The 13,869-nt window shown below is 33.4% G+C and overlaps 1 long non-coding RNA gene across 1 annotated transcript; it reads right to left on the bottom strand.

Moving 5' to 3' along the window:
* Positions 1-9,410: 9,410 nt before the first annotated feature.
* On the bottom strand, positions 9,411-11,304 carry LOC113325947. Its single transcript, XR_003348192.1, has 3 exons — positions 11,174-11,304; positions 10,277-10,720; positions 9,411-10,168 (listed from the first exon to the last, which is right to left on the bottom strand). It is a non-coding gene; the product is annotated as an uncharacterized LOC113325947 (long non-coding RNA).
* Positions 11,305-13,869: the final 2,565 nt, after the last annotated feature.

The following is a 13,869-nucleotide window of genomic DNA, read 5'->3' as shown; positions in this document are numbered from 1 at the left end:
TGCTAAAGTCTCTTATGAATGCACGAGGGATTGAAAGAATTCTTATATTATTGTAACTTTCAAATCGCGAAGCTGATGGGAGATCACTTAGATGTTTGTAAAGATTTAGATGCTCTCCCATTGGAAAAGAAAAGAAAGACTAAGAAGATAGAAAAAAATCAGAACCTCAAATATTATGAAAGTTTTGAAACTATTTTGAGTATATAAGGTCAAGGTACCTAAAGTAATAGAATTGTTACACAACCTGTGAATGTTAACAAGCTCGAAAATAAAACATATCTAAATAGTTAACCAATCCTAATGCGACAGCGGCTTAGTAATTTAAATTTAAAAGTAAACATTTCGTACTAAGATAAGAGATAATTGATAAAACCTTTGACTAAACTAAATTGTTGGGATATGTACTATCCTAGGAACAGAGACCAATGGAAAAAGCAAAAATGGCATAAACAACACATTTCTTATTAGTCCTAAGAGATCCAAAAAAATATAGAAACAACCAAACAATTTTTGAGGAAGAGATCCTAGATTAATTTGAGAGAGAATCCCACAGAGAAGCAGCAAAATATAGAATTATTCTAAGAAATTATTCTAATAAGAGGCCTTTTCCTTTTAAGGTAAGTATACCATCCAAAAATCTTAAGTAAGGTTAAAGCCCAACGACTGTTTATCCTTCTAATTGAAATATGGTTTCTAAAGTCTATGTTTCTTTTGACAAAATTTCATTAATTTATTGGCCTCAAAAAGAAGATTAAAGAGATTAAAAATGGCAAGGCAGATTAGGTTTAGGAGAATGTACCTACTAGAGGTCTACTAAGAACCTAAAGCGTATTGAGAGGACTAAAAAAAATAGACGTACCTTAATTTTCCTAAGAAAAGTATATTGAAAGGATGGTACGTGCATGTGTCATTAATGCAAAAGAAGTTTAGGATTTATCAAATCTAGTATTAGGCCTTATTATCAGTCGATGGACTAGGTCTTTATAGGGTCATCATATTATTCAATCCAAAAAGAAAAGATGAAGATATAGAAAATATCAAAACTTCTTAGTAGCAATTTTCTTTTGTGTATCGCCTATGTGTTATGTTTTAGGTCAGTAATTCTTAGTTTCGAAATGCATCAGCTTCTGATAATGTGCCCCTAACATAATTGATCTGTCTTAGACTAATGCGGTATTTATTAGATTTGTGTGAGGGTGAAGAAAATCAAAGATATATCGAAGAAAATGAAAGGATATTTTTACACGCCTAACTCGTAAAAACCTAGAAGAATGAGTTTCTTTCTAATATACAAACATACCAAGAGCTACAGCAAAACTCATTCAGATTGAAACTTATAGGGAAATAAAAAAAATTATTTTAGAGAAATGGCTTGTGATCATGAAGTAATACCAGAGAATGCCCAGTTTCTATTACTAGAGTTGTGCGCTGCAGGGAAGAGCATCTTCATAAGGTACAATATTCTTTTTTTTATCTTTGTGGGTCTGATGTATTTCTTCATGCTGAAAAGGAAAAGTATCTTGCATATTATAATCTGAGATTAGAGGAGAAGCTAGATGCTAACACAAGGGATGAGATTCAGCTTAATATGGAGAATGGTTTTCCTATAGATGTTGTTATCCTATTTAGTGAGATGCCTCCAGGGTATGATTATGATTATGTACTAAGGATGAAGGTAAATATAATTAGAATAAGGGAAAAGGGCACTGTGAAGAGGCAGAGCAGGCAGAAATTCTGGGAATCATGGCAGTTGGTCATCAGTGAAGGAAAGAAAGCTAATAGTTACTAGGGATATTTTCTAAGATTGTAATTTTATCTTTCTTAAGTATTTTAGTTATTTAGTTTCTATTCTATTGTTTATGTTTTGTGTATGTTTTCTTGAGTGTTTGTGTTCGTGTTTGTGTTAATGTGTAGAACTTGTTATTATCTTAATATTAAGCTGTTATTATACTAGATGCTTACCTCTTCCAGATTGGATAAACTATTGATTGACTTATTAAGATGCTATTTTTCTTAAGAAAACCATCCACAGAGGAAAACAACTCATTAAACAAAATAAAGGACTTACATGAGATTCTCTAGGCATTTCAGATTAAGAAAAATAAATTTTATGCATAAATAAATTAAAAGTATAGCATGAAAAATGTGGTGGATTAAAACTTCCTACTTAGTCTTTCTTGATAAAATTGGAACAATCAAATCAAACTTAATAATTAAAACTACTGTATTTTGCTGCCAAACTGATATTCTTGTTTCTAAATGAAAAAGGTATAGTAATCCAATAGGTATTTTAGGAATATGATCTTATTACCCATAAAAAACCTAGCATTGTTAAATATTATCCATTCTTACTCGAGTTCCCTGTTCTATTCTGAATTAACTAAGAAATTCTAAGGACTTCACAATACCATTAATATGGATAGACCATATGCAGATTAGCAGAGACATTATTAGGAATAGTTGGGAATGCAAGTTCATTGAAATGGAAGAGAGAGGATGAGAGATACCTATAGGAAGATAAGGAGATGAATTTATTAGGAATTCTAATCGCTTTAATATAAGACAATGAATCAATTCATATATCCTATATTTACTAGAAACATTAGGAAGAAATTTTCTCATTAAGAATTAGAAGAGAGAAACCCAAAGGTTAGAGGAGAGGACTAAGATTGATAATAGATAGAATCAAAATGGCTTACGGTCATGACATTGCTCCCAAAGATGTTCATATTTCATCAACAAGAGTGATGCGATGTAGAGACAATCATCTACATCGTATCCAATACTACACCTGCGCTAGATGTAGTTGTGAAGCTTTCCTACATCCTAATCAAGCTCAATGGCTGGCCTACTGTAATCTTCACAAGGAAGAGAAGGAAAAGTTGGATCCGTATGCTAAAAGAAGAATTTGGGTCAAGATGGAACGGGGACAATCACTTGATGCAATAATTTATCTTAAGGAGATGTTCCCCGAATTGGACTAAACCTATGTTTTTATGAGGGAAATCAGATATCAATGAAAAAGAGGAAAATGGCATTACAAAGAAATAGAACTAAGAGTGACAGAAGAAAGGATGGATGACTAGAGACAATCTTATTAAAGGTTTACCTTGTTGTCACTATGTGGTTGTATTTCTAATTAGTATTGATGTTTTTATATTGGTTTAGAATTTGTTTATGTACCAAATCTAAGTGATTCTGCGTAAGGTTATTCAATGCATATCTGCATAAAGACGTAGTGCACTACGTATTAGCAGTCTAACTAAAACATTCAGTATTAATGTGGCTCAACTTTTTCTACATAAAAAGAAAAATATACAAGATTATGACTATGTAGAGATTTCTCAAAATAATTAGATAAAGCTACCAACTTAACACTTTTCAGTGGTTTTAAGAACATTCAAAAAAGTACTGAAGTGAATTATTTACACTATGCAGATTACATAATTTTTTTTTGATAATGACAAAGAGGAATTGCATAAAAAAAATTCTACTATTAATTTCTTTGAATATATTGTAGGTCTTAAGGTTAATACTTCTAGTACAAGACTCGTTCTTATTCGTACAATTTCCTTGATTGGCTTACATGTTTTGTTGGGATTGATTGTATGACCGTTCAGTTCCTTTCATTATCTTGGTTGTCACCGAATGCTAAGGAAAACTCTAAAAATATTTGGGATCTAGTGTTTGCTAAATTTGATTAAAAATTAACTCATTGGGGACATTTTTTTCCTGTCAAAGGAGTTAAGCTTTCTTTACATTAGAGTTTTCTTACTTCTCTGCTGTTGTACTATTTCTCTTTGTTCGAAGATCCAATTTATATTATCAACTAATTAGAAAAGAAAATGAAATATTTTCTTTGCAAGCATAAGCATGGTACTAAATGATCATCTGATAAATTGGAAAATGATTTATGCCTCCAAATCTATAAGAAGCCTTGGAGTGTGGAAGTTAAATAAATTCTGCAATTTGTCTAAATAATGTTAAAGGCTTTGTATTGAAAGATTAATTTATGGCACAACATTATTTCCCGTAAGTACGGTTTTGATTTCTGAATTCTCCAATTGAATCCCTGGAAAAGCTTGCACTTTTCGTTTTGTTTGATGCACATGATATTGATCATATAATATTTTACTATGATCAAAAAATTTATTTGGCCATAACTAGATAAAAGTATCCATTATAATGTAGATTAATGACATTCACATAGACTGGAACTTATGTGGTAATAGTGACGGTTTGTTCGCCAATATAGTTTTGGCAAGCTAATCAAACTAGGTGATCGGTGTCATGAAGGGAGGGACCACTGAAAATGATTTAGAATTTTGTCTTCACCCGAAGGAAATACTGTGAATTTGGAGTAAATTATAGTGATTTTATAGAAACATGAGATTTTGGAGAAAATTTGAAGAATTTTAACTTAGATTTTAAGGGATTAGAAGAAATTAGGAATCAACTAAAACTTAGATAATCCGTACTTTCAATTCCTTGGAACCAGTGATCCTTTGAAGAAAATTTATTGAGATTTGCGTAAATTATACGGGATTTGTAGTGAAATTGTAAGCTCCTGGAGAATAATTGAAAAATATTGGCTTAAATTTAAAGGCATTTGAATAAATCGAAGATCATTTAAAGTTTATGGTTTCACCTATTCACCATCCACACTCTACCTAAATACCATCCCTAGTAAAAGGAATTTAAATTTTGTAACCTTTTAATGTGAGTAACAAAAAACCACATTAACAACTACTATTCCGTAATATCCCTGCTCAACCCTAAATCTTAAGACCGATGTTGCCGCCAGAAACCTCTATCGTCACCTCAAGTTGATCATAAATTTCATTTTTTAAATGATGAACATAGATTGATCATTAACTTGAATTTGTATTTTGAGATGGTTAACTGACAATCTCGTAACATAATTTTGTTATTAATTAGTGTTTATGAACTTTAGGGGTTTGTCAGTAATCGAACTTGGAGATGATGAATTGAGCATCATATTGCTCAAATATGATTGTGAATTAAATAGGTAGGTCTAGGAAACTCATGCAACTAGTTTTTAAATCTGATAAATAATCATGTTCAATCTTTAGTTTGATTTGTATATCAAAAGAGATCGAGAGATCCTATCCGATTATTGAAATAGTTAACAAAGATTCTGATTAGAATTCAAATATTGTTTCTTGAATCAATCTTGATAAATACCTTTTTCCATTTTATGGAATTTTTGTTTAATAACATCCCATATACCACCATTGTTTACGTCTAATAACAGAAACGGCGGCGGCGATGATCATATTAATAGTTGGGATGCTTCTACAGCTCTTTACACCATAAAGAGAATAAGATAATTAGGTTGGGTTATGGTTACTCGTAACAACTTTGGTTCACAATTGATAGGGAAATGTAGAGTAGGAGGCATTTAGGAAAAGCATGGGTGGTGAATAGGTAAAACGCAAGTTTATTAAATCGAACGTTTTTCAATTTCTTCTGATTCATTGGTCATCTAAATAAATTTTAGGAAAGTTTGAGTAAATCACAGTTAGTTTATAGTACAATAGAAATATTATTTTAGAGAAAGTTTGAACGGATTTTGCTCCTTAGATTTGAAGGAATTAGAAGAAATTACAAATTTCACGAAATGTCGACTTTCCAATGCATAAATTTTTCATTTTCCGTTTTTTCATTTCCTCCATATCTAAAACAAATTAAAGGAAATGTTTTTTGATAAATTACAGTGATCTTGCAATATGATTAGATACTTTGGCAAAAAATAAAAAATAGAGTAGTATAGATTTGACGGAATTAAAAGAAGGGAGGATTATCTACATATCCCTTCATTTTCTTTTCCTTGTGAAAATCCCCCCAAGGGGTATAATTTCAGTGGATAATGAGAATGAACCAATACTTTTTTGAATAATGAAAAAGAGCTAGTATGTTCTTGACGCGTGAAAACGTCAACACAACTTCCTACAGAAGTTAAATTGACTTAATATAATTTTAGATGTCCCAAAAACTAGACCCTGAAAACTTAAAATATACCCTTTAGGGTTGTTTGTGAAGACCCCTGAAAATGAGGGGTATTTATTCAATTTCCACTTAAAAGAATGAGAAAATTAAAAAGTCGCGATTAGGGGTTATATTTTTTTCCCTACATATAAAACATTTTTTTATTATATAATTTTTTTCTGGTTTTCTCTCTCTGGGGTGATAAGAGAAATCTAACCCTAAGCGTCGTTGGCTCTGATGCTACCACAGAAGCGCATATGAGTTAATCATCTCAAATCTCCCTTTTGTAGTGTGTTTTAGTGCTTTTTTCAGCTTTGTTTTTCCTGGCATATTTAGGGGCCACTCAAAAGGATTTAGGGGCCAACAATAAAACAAAAAAGGTCACCCAAACGTAAAATATTGTCAGACCTTATCCCGCGTAATTCATAATGGCAAAATTTCCCTTAGATAATCGGTAGATAATATATTGTTTTTATCCTCCGAATGTGTTGGGTAGACAAGATAATAAACATGCGTCTGGATGTAGTGGGTGCAGTATTTGAATGAACTTTGTTGCATTTTTTATTTCTTTGATTTTTGATTTTTGAGTTATAGCCATTTCTTTTTCATTTCTTTTGATTTTTCATTTTTCATTTCTTTTAACTTTTGAGTTATAAACATGGCATGGTAGGATTATCCACAGTCATATTCGGAAGATATGTCATTTGAAGAAACTCCCGAATATACGATGGCCCAAAAATCAGAATTTTGAAAAAATGGAAAGTTTTCAAATTTTGAACTTGTAATAATCGGAGGGCAACTTCCATACAATCCCGAATGTATATTGCCTAACCTTCTAAAATGGCCCTTGGAACCACCTAGAGCCATGGCATGGTAGGGTCTGCCACAGTCATATTCGGAAGATAAGTCATTTGAATAAACTCCCGAATATACGATGGACCAAAAATCAGAATTTTGAAAAAAGAGAGATTTTTAAAATTTAAACTTGTAATAATCGGAGGGAATATAATTTACATAAACTCCCGAATGTATGTTGCCTAACCTTCTAAAAATGGACTTTGGAACCACCTAGATCCATGGCATGGTAGGATCTGCCACAGTCATATTTGGAAGATAAGTCATTTGAACAAACTCTCGAATATACGATGGCCCAAAAATCAGAATTTTGAAAAAACGGAGATTTTTCAAAATTTGAACTTCTAATAATTGGAGGGAATATAATTTACATAAACTCCCAAATATATGTTGCCTAACCTTCTAAAATGGCCCTTGGAACCACCTAGAGCCATGGCATGGTAGGATCTGCGACAATCATATTCGGAAGATATGTCATTTGAATAAACTCCCGAATATACGATGTGCAAAAATCAGAATCTTGAAAAATGGAGATTTTTCAAAATTTGAACTTGTAACAATCGGAGGGAATGTAATTTACATAAACTCTCGAATTTATGTTGTCTAACCTTCTAAAATGTCCCTTGGAACCACCTAGAGCCATGGCATGGTAGGATCTGACACAATCATATTCGGAAGACATGTCATTTGAATAAACTCCCGAATATACGATGGGCCCAAAAATCCACTACACCATTTTTCGGGATTGACAATGGCTGATTGCTGTTGCAAAATGGACTTGCAACAGCGTTAGCAGTTGCGAAATGTGGCATTGCATTTATTTTTCAACAGATCCTAAATCGTTGCGAATTTTCCGCTACGGTTTTCGGTTCACCCAACTGTTTTTTTCTTTACTTTGCAACGGTTCCAGCATTTGCGAATAGGTTTAGCAACTGCTGGCTATTGTTGCTAAGTTTTTGTTGCAACAACTTCTGCCAGTTGCAAACTTAATAAATTGCACTCTCCTGTAGCAGTTGCGAAATTTGGAACCAGAAATTTTAGAACGGCTCTGTTTATCGACCGGATTTCAATTTTCCGGTTCAAAATCTAGTAACAGCTTTTGACCGTTGCTAAATGTTTAGCAACAGAAGAAGAAAAGTCAAGTCAATCTTCTGCTGACTTATTTCAACAGTTCCCGGCAACATTTTCAGGCTAAATTCGGGCCAAAACACTGAAAACATATCAACAAAGCTTTACATATACAAGAATGAAAAAACTAGTCTTACTAATCATACAACATACCAAAGCATGGACAGTTTAATTCTTTTAGATACCTATATATTTGTAAGCTTTCATCATATCTAAATTAAACACTGTTCAATTATGTAGATTTCTATGTTTTAGATTACTTTCATTATTTCTAAATTGAACATTACAAATTTCCTTACTCACACTTTTTGTCGTATCATCACCACACTGCACCCTCCAAAATGCTTTTAAGCAATCTTTGATTCACTCTTCACTACTTGTCTTGAAGCCTTCATGGAATGGACGCCAAGGTAATGTCATATTGATGTAACAATTGTGCTGCATCCAGAAGAAAGCAAGGTTCGTATAAACAGGAAAGGAAGATGAAGAAAAAAACACAACTGAATGATATAAAGTAAAACGAATCACACAGTAAACTTACTTACTAGTAGGTGGTTGAATTTCAAGGGAGCAGTCATCTTCCACCGGTATCTTCTTACTCCTCTTGGAGACACTAGTTTCTCCTTTTGAAATTCAACCACCTACTAGTAAGTAATTCTTATTCTTCGATTCCCTAACATTTGTTTGAGAACAACACTACGCATAGGGGTGAGGTTGAAGTATTTGTGCTAGTAAAATGTTTCATGTAAAACCTGGGTGCGCAACTTTCTGAGGAGCCATAAATATTTCTGACAAGCAAGTTAAGCAACAAGATTATACATGATACTTCCGGTGGCTGCAGATTTGAATTAATAGACCTGATTTGAGCCAAACTATATTTGTAAGTCTAAATGTTGCATTAAAATGAGTAAAAGACTGAAAGTAGAACATGAACATTTATAAGATTACTCAGAACCCAAAAATTGGTGCAATGGAGCAAGGTTCTGGAGGAGCTTACAATTGCAATCTTCGGTGGCTGATATAAAGAGCGGGAAGATTGAATCAGGACCGAGATTCACTTGGCACACAATTGGATGAAGGTGTCACCTGCAAATCTTACATCCATCTGAAGTTCATAAAGTAGAGAGATAACTGTAAATCAAAAGGAGAAGAGACGTGATACCACAATGTGTCAACAATAACCATGAACCAACAGGTTCTGGTGTTGGTTCATACCTGGGTAACTCTATTAACTATAGAATCATCAGCATAAGTTCCTTAGTGAATACATGGCAGTCTCTCAATCGAATATCCTTTGCGGTACTATCAAACAATAAATGGCATGTCAGACAGTTTATCTTAAGAACAATCCCAGAGTTAAGAATAAAACATGCTAGCTGATTTGAGAACAATGAAATCCCTGTCTCTCCATCTCTGCCGTGACGCAAGGAGTGCTTTGTTAGTAAAAGGAAATGAAGAAAACAATAAATGAGTCTATATAAATAAAGCATATCAAACCAATCATACACAATAAAAATCACAGGCTAGTGTTCTATACAACAACCTCAGGCCAATTCCATTGCAGCAGCATCTGCAACTGAAACAAGCCATCTAATCTGCACCCCAAAGACACAGCACAATCAACACCAGTATCATTATCTCTTTATTCCCCTGACCTAAATCACCATTAGGATCACCAGAAACTGTTGTTTCATTACATATCTCTTATATTTCCATTAGCAGCAACCGAATCCATATCTGCAACCATTCAATCTCAATTTAACATCAATTGGACTACAGCAGTAGCACCTGCTTCTTCAGTTCCTTCGAAATCAACAGCTGCAATATCACCAACACCATTTCCCTAGCAACTCAGCTCATTATAACTCATCACTACTAGATCCACATCCATGTCTTTAACTTGTTCATCACCATCATCTTCTTCTCTAACAAAAGCTCCATCTAAACTCCAGCTAGAGTTCAATACCACCATTGCTTTATAAGCAACAACAGGCAGCACAATACCAACCATTCCTTGTCAGTATCATGTTTCAGTCACCACCAACAGACCCATCTTAGCTTCAATCTTTCTTCGGTTCAGACACCTACTTATCTGCAGAAACCACCACAACTACTAGCCATTACATCATCAGCTGCATTTCAACAACTACTAGTCTCAGTCCATCACCAACTGCAGCTGCATCAATTCATCACCAGGACCATCAATGAGATAACAAAGATCATCAATAATGCTTCACCCACTCTAAGATTGATTATAACTGCAACAAAGATAGGTGAAACTAACCTTTGATAACATCACCCTTTGCTTCCAGTTTTACCTTCTTGGAATATACTCAATCCATGGGATAAACTGCAATAGAACATATAAAAGGAATTCAAATTGAATGAAATGGAAAATGCAACTAATTGGAGTTTAATGTAAGAAAAACATTGAGTAATCTGCAGTTATCAATGGATGTATATTCTAGCAGATACAAGATGCTCATTATTCGAACTGAAGTTTATAAGAGAAATAATCATTAAAGAGAATCAAACTTTTTCAAACATATTAATGAGGAGGCATTCTGAGAATTAAAGCAAGAAGTAATAAAGGATACAGATTAAACCATGAAGATGGAGAGGAGAAAGAGTTGGATTAGTGACTTTCCAATACTGTGATTTGAAGTTTTGGGTCTTCCTCGGGCTGAACAGAATCTTTCTTTATCACCCACTGCAAACATTGGTAAAACTGAAAAAACCAAAATAATATTAAGAGAGCGAAGACATTGAGGGATGGCACTGAAACCCCCCAACACATAAATCAAAATTCGAACTACTAAACTAACAGAAACCCTAAGTCTGATAAAATTACCTATAGATGTTGGATACATTGTTAGCTACTGAATCTTCTTACAAATTAAAATTAAAACAATAAAATAAATAAATCAGAAACCTTAATATAAACAAGCAGAAGGAGATCCTGATTTGAAGAAACCCTAACCTAGGGTTTTTTTTTGTTGAGGAATAATATAAGTCATCATCATCTGAAAACTCTAAAACCCAAATCTAAGAAGCAAAACACACAAATTAAATAAAACCCATATGTAAAGTATCTCTATTATAGCAAAATACCCTCACGAAATAAAGATAATTTTCTAAGAACCCTAGATTAAGCAAATACAGACACAGTAATCTTCGTCACCTAAAACGAAATTTTTTTCTGCATTCCATCGAGATTTAGAATGAAGATTGAATTTAGTCGAGTTTTCAGATTGATAGAGAATGAGAACTTCAGATTTTTTTAGTCTGAGAAACAAAAGTCGTCTAGAGAAAGAAGAAGAGTGAAGTGAAGAGGGGAAGATGAAGAGAGGTAAGTGTATATGGGGTTAGGGTAAGTTGAACGGTATAGATTTTATTCTAACAATAATATCTACGGTGGATATTTACACACGTAAATACATGTGTAAGGTGGTAGGTTTTCTCAGCCGTTGCAAAATCTGTTGCGAATTCACAACTGCGCTAGAGCTGTTGCAAAAAAAAATTGCTAATCGGGAAAACTGGTGTAGTGATCAGAATTTTTGAAAAACCAAAAATTTTATGGTTTTGAACTTGTAATAATCAGAAGATATTGCATTTGCATAAACTTCCGAATGTATGTTGGCTAACCTTCAAAAATCCTTAGGTTTGCGCCTCTTGGAACCACCTAGATCCATGGGATGGTTTGTAATGCAACACGAATACTCGTAAGATATTGCATTTGCATAAACTTCCGAATGTGCAATGGCCCAAAAATCAGAATTTTTTAAAAACCAAAATTTTGCTGGTTTTGAACTTGTAATAATCGGAAGATATTGCATTTGCATAAACTTCCGAATGTATGTTGGCTAACCTTCAAAAATCCTTAGGTTTGCGCCTCTTGGAACCACCTAGAGCCATGGAATAGTTTTTTATGCAACAAGCATATTCGGAAGATACTGCATTTGCACAAACTTCCGAATGTACAATGGGCCAAAAATCAGAATTTTTGAAAAACCAAAATTTTGATGGCTTTGAACTTGTAATAATCGGAAGATATTGCATTTGCATAAACTTCTGAATGTATGTTGGCTAATCGGAAGACATTAATAATATTTGCTACCGAATGATATATGGCCCCAAAACTATTTCAATTTCAATATTTTACAATTGGAAGAATAAAATATTATATTATCTTCCGAGTATATACTGGCCCCAAAATGGGATTTTGCCTAAATCATAATTTTGAGAACTTTTCATATATATATATATAAATATATATTTGGTAGTTAGTTTATCTCTGATTATTGTGTCTCTACAAAAATATATTCGGAAGTCAAAAAAAAAATTAATTTACCTATTATATCCATTTTGTTTACAGGAAGATATGACCAGCAATATTCGGAAGTTAATTTATAACTCTATCTCCCGAATACTGTCGATGTTCTTGAGAAATGAAGAACACGACTACATTCGGGAGTCAAAAATCATGCATATCTCACGAATCTGGGAAAAAACAGGAAATTCTAGAAATTTTTTTCTTCGATTCGTCGAATTAAAGCGACATAATCCCTAAAAATGATAGAATCTTACCTAATTGGGGCCGTTTGAAGTTTCCGAAGTGTTTGGCTATCAGATTCGCCACCGCCAACTACATCCGCGACTTCGTGTTCGTCGCGTTCTTCGTGTTCTTCGTCACTTTCAACAACAATCTCTTTATTTTCTTGATAAAATTCTAATATTTGAATCGATACCGCGAGCAACCTTTTTAGTTTTAGCTTTTTGGGGTTCATTATCCTTACCCATGGTTTTATAAACGGATCGACAATGTTTTTATTTGACGATAAATCGAAGATAACTTCAAATTCCTATAAGGTGTCCCTTAGCTAGTGTCCTTGTATGGGTATAAATCAATGGACCCTAAATCCTTTTGAGTGGCCCCTAAAAATGTCAGGTTCTTTTTTTTTTTGTAGTTTCGTATTGTTTTCCCTTTCATACATTAGACTTACTTAGTCGTGAACCTAGGCATGTTGTTTTTACTCTTGTTGTATGCTATTAGTCATGGGGTGATGAAACTATTTTGTGTGGAAGTTCAATTGGTTGTATCTACGTGATTCGATTATACTGTATCCTCTATTTCAGCAACAATTTATGTTCTTTCGGTTCAACGGGTTCTTCTTCACAAAAATTATAGTAGTACCAACAACAACAAAATCACTAGTTTCACGAAGGGAAGTAGCAGAAATCTCAAGAACACTTACCATAGCAGTAACTGTAATCATAGATACAGAAATAACAATCTCTGAAAGACTTCCAAAGTCAACTGACTTAAAGAGCAGTCGGATTCTTTCAGTAATTTCTCATCATTGTTGTGATTTTTCCTGGTACTTTTTTACCCTTAACCAAGTGAGGTTATAGGGTTAGGAATTAGTTCTTTGTCGTACAATAAAACCCTAAGATTTTGAGGGATCATCTTATGATCGTAACATACCTGACTAGTGGAAGATAGTTATTTGGATTGGGGGAAGCTAATTCTTCCAACTCAGTTTCATCTAACCAATTTAAAAAAAAAATGAAATAGTTGAGTAATTTATTGTGAGTCTCTATAGTGTAATATTAAAATTACCAGCTTGATCTTTTTTATAGGTTGTCTATAAGATAATCTCAAAAGTGTTAGGTGAAAGAATGAAGTTAGTTCTTCCGAATATTATTTCTGATTTTCAGGGAGCTTTCATACATGGAAGGCAGATTCAAGATGGTATTCTTATCGCTTCGGAACTCATCGACTCCAAGATTAGGCAGCAAAACACAGGTTTGATTTGTAAAGTGTATTTTGAAAAAGCTTTCGACAATGTTAATTGGAATTGTGTGGACTTGACTTTA

This window comes from Papaver somniferum, chromosome 1 (genome assembly GCF_003573695.1).
Source record: "Papaver somniferum cultivar HN1 chromosome 1, ASM357369v1, whole genome shotgun sequence".
In the NCBI taxonomy this organism is placed as follows: domain Eukaryota; kingdom Viridiplantae; phylum Streptophyta; class Magnoliopsida; order Ranunculales; family Papaveraceae; genus Papaver; species Papaver somniferum.
The sequence above is the reverse complement of the archived record's forward strand: the minus strand, read 5'-3'. Positions and strand labels throughout refer to the sequence as shown.